Genomic DNA, 13,695 nt, shown 5'->3' with positions numbered 1-13,695 from the left:
GCCATTCATTGTTGATAATATAACATCATTTGATAATATATATTTGATAAGTTTATTATTTGTGTATTTAATGTACCTGTAATACAGTAAAGGCTGATGCAGACATGCAAATTCAGATGCGAGTCCACATGCATCTTTTTATCACCTTGTCGCTGAATTTCTTGTTTTTTTATAGTCTTTGTCTTGTGATGTTTTCTTTCGTCGCTCTTCAAAATGCCTCAAGAAATGGCGGCCAAATTTCATCTTTCAGGTCAATGGAAGCGCGACACTTTTCGACATGCTTTTTGAGCTTTTAGCTTCCCCTACAGCTCATAACCGAATTGAACGCTGCATGACGCTGAAGGATTACTGCGATATGTAGTTTGGCATGCGTTTGTGAATGACTTCAGTTCTAAAATAAATAGATAAAATCACTAGGCCTTCATGTAATCTCTTTTTTTTGCTTGTGTGCCTTTGGTGCGTGTCAATGCATGCACACATAGCTGTTTGTCAAGTTTTTCTTGCTCTGTGACCTTTGACTTATTGAGGGTATTCAGGCTATATTTTCTGTTAATAAAGACCACATTGCTAGAACTGCCCGGTCCTGCAGATTCGCCTTGTATAGAGGATCAGGCCCTTCCTATCAGAGCATGCTACTCAACTCCTTGTCCAAGCGCTTGTTCTATCCAGACTGGACTATTGTCATGCTCTCCAGCTTGCTCTGTCAAACCTCTGCAACTGATCCAGATGCTGCAGCGAGAGTGTCTTTAATGAGCCGAAGAGAGCACATGTCACACTTCTCCTCACTAAATTGCACTGGTTGCCAGTTGCCGCTCGCATCAGGTTCAAGTCACTGACGTTTGCCTACAGAACAACCCCTGGCTCTGCTCCCTTTTTCCTAAACTCATTACTCATTAATTCATATAAACTCATTCAATTATTGTTTCATCATCTCAAAGAGGCACAAAATCACTTTCTCGGACCTTTACCATGACTGTTCCCTGCCTAACTCAACCAGAGCTGCTGAGTCCGTAGCCATTTTCAAGAAACGGCTGAAGACGCATCTTTTTCGGCAGCCCTTGATCCAGTAATACTAACTCTTTCTCTTCTTTTATATTTATAAAACAAAAAACAAAAACAAAACTTTTTTTTTACATGTACTGCGTTAGATTAAAGTGAGAAGGGTCATACAGGGTTCCCTCGGGTGCTTGAAATCCTTGAAAGTTTGTGAATCTGAAAAAAAATAAAATAATTCAAGGCACTGGAAAGTTTTTGAAAATGAACATAATAGATACAGTTCCTTGAAAGTGCTTGAATTTATTTTGTTTATTTAGTTTTTTGGGAAAAAAATTCCATATTATTCCTTCCGGTCCGCTAATGTGTTATTTCGCCAACACTTCGTGGCCTATGCACACTAGCTTGCTTGATTTACGTTAGCGACGCGCATTTACGCGTTACGTTAAGTGTTTCCCGCGTGAGGTACTTTGTGTTGTACGTTGCCATGACGTTCACGCACGTGCAAAACAACTACGATGGAACCTCAATGTTTGTTGTCTGACACAACAAATGTGTCCCCACATTAAGTCCTTGAATTTGAGGGTATTGGACCTGGAAAGTCCTTGAAAGGTCCTTGAATTTTAAGGGAGTTTTCACACCTGAAAGTGGACGTGCGTCTGACGTCAGCGTGTTGTCAATTCGGCGGGTAACTTTGACAAGAATGAATGAACAGACACATATCGTTGTCACTACTTTTATTATCATGACATTACTCCCTGTAGCACCAACTATACTCGAGGCTAGTCCAAATGAACGTCCTCGTTGTGCGAACATGGGCAGGACTGACAGATCTGCACATAAATATTCTTCTTCAGTTGTTTAGGCTACACGGGAACCACCGGAACTTCCTGTAAATGGCCTGAAAGTCCGAACCATACAGAAAATGCTTTCACACTAGAAACGAACCAAACCTTTGTTCAGTTTGATCCGGACCGAGACTACGGGCCCTCTCACACCTACCTTGTTTGGTCCAGACTTTCTGACATTTCAGTTTGGTCCGAATCAAAATTACAGGTGTGAAAGCTCCCCCGGGCCGCGGTTTGGTCCGACGAAAAGAGGTAGTCTCGGTCCGGATCAAACTGAGCAAAGGTTTGGTTCGTTTCTAGTGTGAAAGCATTTTCTGTATTGTTCGGACTTTCAGACCATTTACAGGAAGTTCTGGTGGTTCCCGCGTAGCCTAAACAACTGAAGAAGAATATTTATGTGCAGATCTGTCAGTCCTGCTCCTGTCCACAGCTTTCTTCCAGCACGCACACACACACACACACACACACACACACACACACACACACACACACACACACACGCACACGCACACGCATGTCTGTTTACAAACCAATCAATGTCAAGATGCAGCCCACATAGACGATGACGACAGGACGCAAGTACGTCATGTCAAGTTCTTTAGTGCGCTCGCATAATTGCAATGTGAAACCAAACCAAAACTAACCAAATGTAGACAACGTATCAAAATATGAACTTTGGTTCGGAACTTGGTGCGGACTTTCAGGTGTGAAAACGCCCTACCTCTTTTCGTCGGACCAAATTTCGTCTGTTTGGTCCGGACCGTGGTCCGGGGGAGGTTTCACACCTGTAATTTTGATTCGGACCAAACTGAAAAGTCCGAAAATCCGGACCAAACAAGGTAGGTGTGAAAGGGCCCTAAGTTAACCAAGGTATGGGAACCCTGGTCATAACACTTGCATATTGTTGTCCTACTGTTAGTTTAACTGCTTCTATTGCTCTCATTTGTAAGTCACTTTGGATAAAAGCGTCTGCTAAATGATTAAATGTAAATGAAATGAGTGTGATTTGTGCTATAGAAAATAAACTGACTTGACTTGAGATTTGTTTTGACGTGACATGCATTGCACTTGGTTTGTCCCCTCACCTCACAAGTCCTTCCACAGCAAAATAGCTTGAAACTTATGGCCGTTGACCAAAGATGCAGTCCTCCGGGAAGAGAAAGTGTGAGACTCTGCAGGGCTCCTGAGAAGGTCCATGCAAGGTTATTGACTCGTACACTCCCTGAAACGCATCAGCTCTCAGCATAAAGAGTGTTAAGAGTAAGTTAATGCAAAGCAGATGGAAGACCTTCACGAAACATGAATGTCTGACTGTACGGCAGCACGGCGAACGCTCGTTCTGCAACCTGTCCGAAGTCTCGAGCAACTCCTGACTCAGAGATATCTGACTCTCGTAACATTCCAACCGCGTGATTCAGCACCTGGACGGAGAAAGAAAAGTGTGTTTGACAGTGAAGCATGTCTTTGCTGAGAGGATAGAAGAATAGTTTATTTAACTTGTTTGATGTTAAACTTGGAAAGAAGAAACTATTTTAACATGCAAAGACAACTATGAGTCATTTGTAGCTTGATTCTCTTTAACACTCTTCAGTGTGTTCACACTAGTTCGGTTTGATTGGTTCGTTTGGTCCAGAAAAAAAACATAAAACATTTAGTCCTGGTCCGTTTAGCGTTCACATTGGCATTTTAACACTGAACCTAAAGATACTGAACGTTACTGATACGTTCACAACCTGATTGTTCGGATTTTATTATGTATATTTACACAAACCAAGATCTGCTGTGAGGAGACGCGCTTCTGATGCCTGAACTGAACTGTGATGAGCAAATTTTTGAAAAGCTTGTTATAACCGTTGTGTATAGTTTACCTTGACACTACAGTTTACATGGAGCTATTGGATCTGGTTTAAGGTTCACCACAGAGTCTTTAATGTTCACATATGTGACCCTGGATCACGTCACCAGTCACATGTCGCATTTGTGGCAATAGCCAATAATACATTGTATGGGTCAAAATTATCGTATTTTCTTTTATTCCAAAAATCATTAGGATATTAAGTAAAGATTGTGTTCCATGAAGATATTTTGTAAATTTCCTATCGTAAATATATAAAACATTTATTTCTCTGAGTGAATGCAGCACAATCGTGAACATACACTCACCTAAAGGATTATTAGGAACACCTGTTCAATTTCTCATTAATGCAATTATCTAATCAACCAATCACATGGCAGTTGCTTCAATGCATTTAGGGGTGTGGTCCTGGTCAAGACAATCTCCTGAACTCCAAACTGAATGTCAGAATGGGAAAGAAAGGTGATTTAAGCAATTTTGAGCGTGGCATGGTTGTTGGTGCCAGACGGGCCGGTCTGAGTATTTCACAATCTGCTCAGTTACTGGGATTTTCACGCACAACAATTTCTAGGGTTTACAAAGAATGGTGTGAAAAGGGAAAAACATCCAGTATGCGGCAGTCCTGTGGGCGAAAATGCCTTGTTGATGCTAGAGGTCAGAGGAGAATGGGCCGACTGATTCAAGCTGATAGAAGAGCAACTTTGACTGAAATAACCACTCGTTACAACCGAGGTATGCAGCAAAGCATTTGTGAAGCCACAACACGCACAACCTTGAGGCGGATGGGCTACAACAGCAGAAGACCCCACCGGGTACCACTCATCTCCACTACAAATAGGAAAAAGAGGCTACAATTTGCACGAGCTCACCAAAATTGGACAGTTGAAGACTGGAAAAATGTTGCCTGGTCTGATGAGTCTCGATTTCTGTTGAGACATTCAGATGGTAGAGTCAGAATTTGGCGTAAACAGAATGAGAACATGGATCCATCATGCCTTGTTACCACTGTGCAGGCTGGTGGTGGTGGTGTAATGGTGTGGGGGATGTTTTCTTGGCACACTTTAGGCCCCTTAGTGCCAATTGGGCATCGTTTAAATGCCACGGCCTACCTGAGCATTGTTTTTGACCATGTCCATCCCTTTATGACCACCATGTACCCATCCTCTGATGGCTACTTCCAGCAGGATAATGCACCATGTCACAAAGCTCGAATCATTTCAAATTGGTTTCTTGAACATGACAATGAGTTCACTGTACTAAAATGGCCCCCACAGTCACCAGATCTCAACCCAATAGAGCATCTTTGGGATGTGGTGGAACGGGAGCTTCGTGCCCTGGATGTGCATCCCACAAATCTCCATCAACTGCAAGATGCTATCCTATCAATATGGGCCAACATTTCTAAAGAATGCTTTCAGCACCTTGTTGAATCAATGCCACATAGAATTAAGGCAGTTCTGAAGGCGAAAGGGGGTCAAACACAGTATTAGTATGGTGTTCCTAATAATCCTTTAGGTGAGTGTAAATGCACAACTTTAAAGGCGATTTTCTCAATGTTTTGATTTTTTTTGCACCATCAGATTCCAGATTTTCAAATCTCTGCCAAATATTGTCCTATCATAACAAACCATACATCAATGGAAAGCTTATTTATTCAGCTTTCAAGTGATGTATAAATCTCAATTTCCAAAAATTGACCAATGTGACTGGTTTTGTGGTCCATGGTCACATATCATGTTGCGCTTGTGTCGAATTCAGATGTGTCAAGCGACTTTCACTGGTTATCACTTCAGTGGAGCAGAGAAAGCATCAAGCGAGTTCATCAGCGCTATGTGTGAGACACTACGTGAACTCACTCAGAGGCCCACACAGAAGGAAATGAAGAGTTGATCAGGATTATCCGTGGAAAAAAACTCAAGAAATACTTTTGAAAACAGTTAGTAGTTTTGTAATTCTGTTTGGTGACTCTATTGTTGCAGAAATAACATACCTCACCTTTAACTGGAAATGTCTAGGTGTTGATGGCTGTGATTATAGAATACTCAATATTTCCAGTGTATTTAGGTGTCATAACATGCCATTTATTTGTGATGGTTGTATACTGAATCACAATGGCCACGTACACAAATGTGCAAGTGAGTAAATGATCATTCTGTGTGTTTATGGAATACAGGAGTCACTCCTGAGCTTGAACTCTTTGGCATCTCATGTATGTAAACATAAAGCATGAATGTTTAATCGGATTGGTTCAGCTGTTTTTGACAAATGACGCAACAGGAGACTTATAATCTCCCAATTATTAGTGAACCACTGTGGATTTGCTAAATTCTGTTGTGCCAAAAATATTGTAATGTTTGCTTGTATTGTTTGCAGGGTTATAGTTAATTAAAACTGAACTCATTTTTGTTTAAATTGAGACAGACACATGACAAAATTACAAAACACATCAATTAAAAAACTTTAACTAATATGAAAAATGGAAAACACTCAATGCTAATCAAATAACAGTTTGTTTGTTACAACAACAACAACAACAACAACAAAAACATTTCAAATGTATGATTTCTTTAATTTAATTAAATTATCTCCGTTCCCACGTTTAGTTACTAAGTGGAACATTATGTATCTGACCAGAACCCATTTTTTATTTGACTTTCTCTTTTTCAGATGAACGCACACCCATCATTATGTGTAAGTTCAAACACTTGCGCATTGTTGTATAGTTCTGTGGAAGCAGTTAAACCCTATCTTATGCTTTTGTGTTAAACAAAGCCGTTCATTGAAGCCTTTATCTGCATGGCAGCCTGTCTCACAAAACCCTTATGGTGAATTACTAAACAGACGTACTGAACCAAAACCATGGGATGCATTTCAGACTGAAGGGCTCTTCACTGGAACCCCAAAACAGGGTAATGTTGAGATGACAGGTTTTCTTATGTAATGATAGCGGGAAATCCTCAGCAAATGGTATTCAGGCCAGCGAGTACATTATTATTTTTCTGTTTACTTAACAAACTATAGCTAAGTATTTGAACACACTTTTGGTGTTTTGCTGATTTTTAGGGGATGTATGAAGTCAGTTCTCCTCAAGTTCACAGGTGTAGAGAATCACATTAAAGGGATATTTCACCGCTGGAAAGATGAATGTGTATTTCAATTGGGTCATTTATGTAGTAGAAATGTGGAATTATTTTAGAAGTTGGTGCCTTCTAGACTGAGAAAAGCCAGAAAATTTATTTTTGGCTCATGTGGATGAAAGACAACAACTCCCAGAATGCACTTGCTTCGCTGCCCTACGAGGACACTCCCAAGCCATGCCTACCGGTTACAGAGGGCAGTATCGGGAGAAATGATACAACTAGGCTACTAGTCGACTGGAAACTGAAGAGATGGCATTTTATGGTGATATCCCCCTATGGGCGGGTTGAAGACATGCGGAACGAGCTCCTCCTACTGGCTGGAGTCTCTCGCCTCTGGACAAAAGAGCCTCAGATGAGCTAAATGACGATTTTTGCGTCATCAGAGGGTTTTTTCCAGACACACAATACAGAAATTTCTCGTCTCAGGGGGACATGAGGGAGGGAAGCATGGCCACTGATACAAAGCTTAATGCTAATCGGTGAAGTATCCCTTTAACTAACAATGTCCACTAACCACAATCACACACAAATCTTCGCAGTAGTGAACGCGCCTGAGAGAAATGCACATTTCATACGGATGACATAAGCAGAGAACAGTCTGTTTTCTTTCGTTTTGAATTGTTCTGTTTAAAAGTACACATTTCAAGCTTTCTATATATGTCTCAGGTCTGTGAGGCAAGTAGGCTACCTTATACGCTGAGTTTCGGTTCATTTATGAGACAAGCTCCAGGTTCACGCGCCGGCGCCTCCGTGTCCTGATTAAATATTTTCTACTATATTTACTTCTTATTTATTAAATCCAGGCATTGATGAAACATTGATTAAAATTAAGATACAATTAATACAAAATGAAATGAAATTTAAAGACAGGCTTTGTGCTTTCTGTTTGAGGTCTCTGTGAAAGTTTTAAAGCAGTCTTTTAGTGCCGCTTTCAGAGCGCTCACGTCCGTAACGGAGAACTGTCCCATCTGTAACATAGTTTTTTTTTGTGTGAAATAAATTTCTAAATAAATGCGACTTATAGTCCAGTGCGACTTATATGTTTTTTTCCTCTTCATGACGCATTTTTTGACTGATCGTTTTTTGACTCGTAGACACATTTTGCACACAGGTAAAGGTGCCCAATATCAGTCATTTCTGAAAATAAATTACAAAAGTAAAAAAAAAAAGTGTTTTGGAAAATAGCTCTTTATTTGATTATCATAAAAATGTGTTTTCTATACAGAGATATCGACATCTGTAAATATCGGTATCGGCCATAACAGCAATATTAATATCGGTTATTGGTATCGGCCACAATTTTCACATCGGTGCATGCACGTTGATATTTTATCTAATATAATGACATTTGTATACTTTTTTTGCGTTGCTTAATAAATTGTCTAAGTATTTTTTTTTTTTTATGTGGCTTAAGTGTTTAAATATTTATATTTGCTCACCATTTATTTGATGAAAAATACAGTAAAAACTCATATTGTTAAGCATTATTGCTATTTAAAATAACTGTTCTCTGTTTAAATATATGTTATAATGTAGTTTATTTCTGTGATTTTTAGCAGAATTTTGTCACATCCACATTTTTGCTGCTTCATATTTTTGTGGAAACCCAGGTTTTTTTTACAAATAGAAAGTTTACTAATTTATTGTAGTATTATAAATGTCTTTACTGTCAACTTTTGATCAAGTTAATGCATCCCTGCTGAATAAAAGTATTCATTTATTTAAAAACAACCTTGGCTCTGAAACGTCCATTACCGGGAAGACGTCTGTCAGCTGTAGCTCAAGTATCTTTGACAGTTTACATCGATTTCATCAGCCGTTCTGAGCAAGGAAAACCAACTCAGATGAGGCAAATTTAGTGCTCTTTCTAAATCTGCAAGGCTGGCCGAGCTTAATCTGTTATAGAGGCTTTAATTAGCTGGCAAACTTCTCATTAGAGCTTTATCAGGTAATGCGGGTGAGATCAGGAGCAAACGCTGCTATTAACACACATTGATTACACAAGACGTCTAGTTAACTTTATGCTGTAACTAAACTATTCGACTGGCAAACAGCGTCTCTCTACGATGACCATTATTTAAAAAGTTGTGTATTTTGAGAAAATGAACATTTTATAAGCCAATCGAAATATTTTTAGTCTATGAAATGTTTTGTTGAAAAGAGCATTTGTGCATCTTTACAGTAAATGCCACTTGATTTAATATTGTATGAAGAGTTCAGATGCAAAAGCCTCTAAGTGGCATCTGAAATTTTCTTCTAGAATGATCATTTTCATAAAGCTTGTGTATTTAAGTTTAGTAATTTCACTTAAATGACAATTAATAGGTAATCTTCATTGCCATTAAAGTGAAATTATTGAACTTAAATATACGAGCTTGATAAAAATTATCATTCTAGAAGAAAACTTCAGATGGCACTTGGGCAGATGTTTTTGCATCTGAACTCTTCGTATATATACTTTAGTGTGGCTTAAGTGTCTAAATATTTATACTTTCTCACCAAGAGAATTATGGTGAGAATCTCCATAATTGAATGGAGATTCAGTTCAATAAAATTAACATGAATCTCACCAAATCGACCATGGATTTGATATCCGATCAAAATACAGTAAAAATATTGTGAAATATTATTAACTGTTTTATATGTAAATATATATTTAAAATGTAATTTATTCCTGTGATGCAAAGCTGTATTTTCAGCATCATTACTCACAGTCTTCAGTGTCACATGATCTTTCGCTATTTAAATGGAAATTTATATTTTTTGATTTATATTTGACGTCACAGATCAGGATAATCGCCAGTGAAAGTTTGGAGACACTACTAATAACTATGATGTAATTTTCCTGTGATGAGTCACATGAATCCACTCACAAAGACATTAAGTTATTGTTTTTTTCTGTTTCTCACATACTTTTCTGTTTTTGCTTCAATTCACAGATTATCGTGTTGTGATTCATCCTGGCTCAGAACTCTTTATTGACGATTGTTTATGAAATCCCTATGGAGAAAATGACTTCTGGTTGCAAAGTCACTGAAAAAGTGGCCACTCACTGTCGTGCTCTGTTTCACGCACCACAAGTTTATCATCGCAATGGATTGGAAAAGCGAGGTATTCTTCTATTTGCCCTCAAGATTAAGCATGCTTGATTTCATGAAGATTCCCTCCGGATTCTTCCCCTGTTGTTTGGATTTGATCAACGATTATAGTTGTCCTGAAATGAACCAATGATTTAAAACAAAGTATGTGCATTAGAGTTGTGGTTTTTTCGTTCCAGCACCAGATTTTGAGTGCATTGTTTATTTGTATGGTAGTATACAATCAGACGTTTGAAGCGACTCCCTCTGCTCTGGCTCCCTTCCCTTCCTGGCTGTTTCCCGTTGATATGCGAGATCTTTGAGTTTTGTTAGTGTAATGGGGTACTTCAGATGTTTGCACACTGCATGCTACTCAAGATAAATTTATTAAAAGCACAACGTTTTGACCATCAGGTCTTCATCAGGTGCAATCTTTTTTTGTTTATGTTATTTTGATGTCCTGCACCTGAGCCCAATCTGGGTGTTTGGGATGTGCATACCAGTTTTGTATTTTTGGTACTTCAGATGTTAGACATATGTGACCCTGGATCACGTCACCAGTCACATGTCGCACGGGTATATTTGTGGCAATAGCCAAAAATGCATCGTATGGGTCAAAATTATTGATTTTTCTTTTATGCCAAAAATCATTAGGATATTAAGTAAAGATCATGTTCCATGAAGATATTTTGTAAATTTCCTACCGTAAATATATAAAACATTTATTTTTGTGAGTGAATGCTGCACAATCGTGAACATAAATGAACAACTTTAAAGGAGGTTTTCTCAATGTTTCGATTTTTTTGCACCCTCAGATTCCAGATTTTCAAATCTCTGCCAAATATTGTCATATCATAGCAAATCATACATCAATGGAAAGTTTATTTATTCAGCTTTCAAGTGATGTATAAATCTCAATTTCCAAAAATTGACCAATGTGACTGGTTTTGTGGTCCAGGGTCACATATGTCCTGACCTGTTGCCGTGTCTTTCTCGGGGGTTGGGCCTCTTGTGTTTGTGTGAGCTCAACCTGTTAGTGTGAAGGTGATGCAAACATTAAATTCTCATTTTTGTTTTGCACAGAAGAAGAAGAGGAAAAAAACCCCAGGAGTTTTGTAATGAAATTAGAGCAGTTCAATGACAAAATGTATTTATTTATTTTTTAAACGTTAAAGCGGTAGAAAAGAGGTGGTCATAATGAATTAATAGTTAATATAATTATTTAATAATACTTGTAACTTGAAGAAAACTGGTTAAAGTGCCCCTATTATGCTTTTTTGAATATTGCTTTTCATGCAGTGTGTAATAAAGCTGTTTGTGAATGTGAAAGGTCTGCAAAGTTTAAAAAACAAAGTGCACAACAAATAAAATTAATGTCTTCTAAAAGAAAGAATTGATTCTGAACTGCTGAAACAAGTCATCAGCAATTCCAGTCTCATTTTCTGTTACATACCTATGTAACAGATTTGCATAATGCCAGCCTATGTATCTGAGACTGGAAGAGTTTGGTTTGTGTTGTTCATGTTGGGAAGAAGCTGTTTTCAGCACTGCAAATCCACTTCTAAAGGATGAGGACTCATGATGGAATTGATACAGGATAACTGATGCCACTGTGTATCAAGCACTGAGAAAGACCTGAAATTCTGATATGGTAATGGACGTTTAGTTTCCGACACGCTCTGTAAGCGGTCGACTAATCACAACAGACTGTGCAGTCTGACCAATCAGAATAGAGTAGACCAATCACAATGAGAGGCTGTGCAATGCATGACAAATGGGTGGGGTTTACATCTAGCTCCACCTCTCTAGACGTCCAGCAAGGAGGAGCCCATCAGAGCAGAGCAGAGCAGAGCAGACCAATCACAACAGACTGAGCCATCTGACCAATCAGAGCAGAGTAGACCAATCACAACAGACTGGGCCATCTGACCAATCAGAGCAGAGTAGACCAATCACAACAGACTGGGCCATCTGACCAATCAGAGCAGAGTAGACCAATCACAACAGACTGGGCCATCTGACCAATCAGAGCAGAGTAGACCAATCACAACAGACTGGGCCATCTGACCAATCAGAGCAGAGTAGACCAATCACAACAGACTGGGCCATCTGACCAATCAGAGCAGAGTAGACCAATCACAACAGGCTGGGCCATCTGACCAATCACAACAGACTGGGCCATCTGACCAATCAGAGCAGAGTAGACCAATCACAACAGACTGGGCCGTCTGACCAATCAGAGCAGAGTAGACCAATCACAACAGACTGAGCCATCTGACCAATCAGAGCAGAGTAGACCAATCACAGCAGACTGGGCCATCTGACCAATCAGAGCAGATGAGACCAATCACAACAGACTGAGCCATCTGACCAATCAGAGCAGAGCAGAGCAAACTTTTTTTTTTTTTTTATCTATTTACTTTTTCTTTCTCTCTTTTTGTGAAAGAGAGTTAAAATTGGTTTAGTGTGGGAACAAATTAATCCCAGTTAATTTGTTTCGACGGGTTAAATTAAGATAAGTTTACAATAGGTTTGCTTTTAATTAGGGGGAAAACTTCCCTGAAAGTTTTAATGGGTTTCCAATAAAGCAAAAATTCTCAGATCTGATTTTTCTTTTTATCACCCGCCAGTTTAATAAAACAATAGGACATTAGTGGACACAAGCCATTCAGCGAATGATATGAAGAAACGCCAGTGGAATCACATCCAGATGTGTGTGTTTGCAGAAGACTTTATTTAGCAGATTTTATTATGGGTGAAATCAGTCATTTCATCTGATGGGATTGCTCTTCCACACACTAAACTGTTGCCCAAGTATTTCTGATGTGTTGCAGACCAGATCTAATGTGCAGAGCCTCAATGCTGGATCATGACCGCTTACAGACCTGGATTGAGTTTATAACTCAAGTACGGTTTAATGTACCAGTGTCAGACAGCGAGGGCTTGATGAGATCCGCACCCGTATTCAACTATATTCATGTTTTGGACTGTATCCTGTCAGTGATTATATCATCAGATGTCAAATCAGAATGAATCATAATTGTTATTCAAAAATGAAATGGAGACCAATTAGATTTGGGTACTGCACATTTTGAAATGGCTTCTGATATGATTAGAAATACCTTATACAATTGTTTATGTTTATATTATACGTGTGTGTGTGTGTGTGTGCGTGCATAAATAAATTATATATATATATATAAACAAACAAACAATGATGTCAAAAATTATTTCTTACAGAATTCCAAAATGTAAGGTCAAAACAAGACCCCAATTTTACTAAATAATTTAGTGTGTGTGTAATATAATAAAATGCATAAAATATTTATATAAAATACTATATATATATATATATATATATATATATATATATATACAGTATATGTGTGTTTGTGTATATGTATTTATGTACATATTATATATCTGTATGTGTGCATATAAAATACAAAAAAATTGTATTTAAAATGTAAAAATAGAGCTGTGTTTATGTATGTTAAAAATTATATATATGAAGACTTCAGATGCAAAAGCCTCTAAGTGCCATCTGAAATTTTCTTCTAAAATTAGCATTTTTTTCAAGCTTGTATATTTAAGTTCAGTAATTTCACTTGAATGACAATAAATAGGTCATTTTCATTGCCATTAAAGTGAAATAACTGAACATAAACATACAAGCTTGATAAAAATGATCATTCTAGAAGAAAATTTCAGATGGCACTTAGAGGCTTTTGCATCTGAAGTCTTCATATATATATATATATATATATATATATATATATATA

The 13,695-nt window shown here is 38.2% G+C and overlaps 1 long non-coding RNA gene across 3 annotated transcripts in view; it reads left to right on the top strand.

The window, feature by feature from the left end:
• LOC307161910 overlaps nucleotides 1-13,695 on the top strand; it is a 62,210-nt gene that overhangs the window by 36,127 nt on the left and 12,388 nt on the right. The window contains exon 3 of one of the 3 annotated variants that reach the window (XR_013821817.1): nucleotides 9,776-9,947. The exons of the other annotated variants lie outside the window; for them this stretch is intronic. This is a non-coding gene — a long non-coding RNA (uncharacterized lncRNA). The remainder of the gene's footprint in view (nucleotides 1-9,775; nucleotides 9,948-13,695) is intronic. 3 annotated transcript variants of the gene reach the window in all.

This window comes from Squalius cephalus (genome assembly GCF_949319135.1).
Source record: "Squalius cephalus genome assembly, chromosome: 7".
Taxonomy (NCBI): Eukaryota; Metazoa; Chordata; class Actinopteri; order Cypriniformes; family Leuciscidae; genus Squalius; species Squalius cephalus.
Note: the sequence above shows the minus strand (reverse complement) of the source record. Positions and strands in the feature narration are given on the sequence as shown.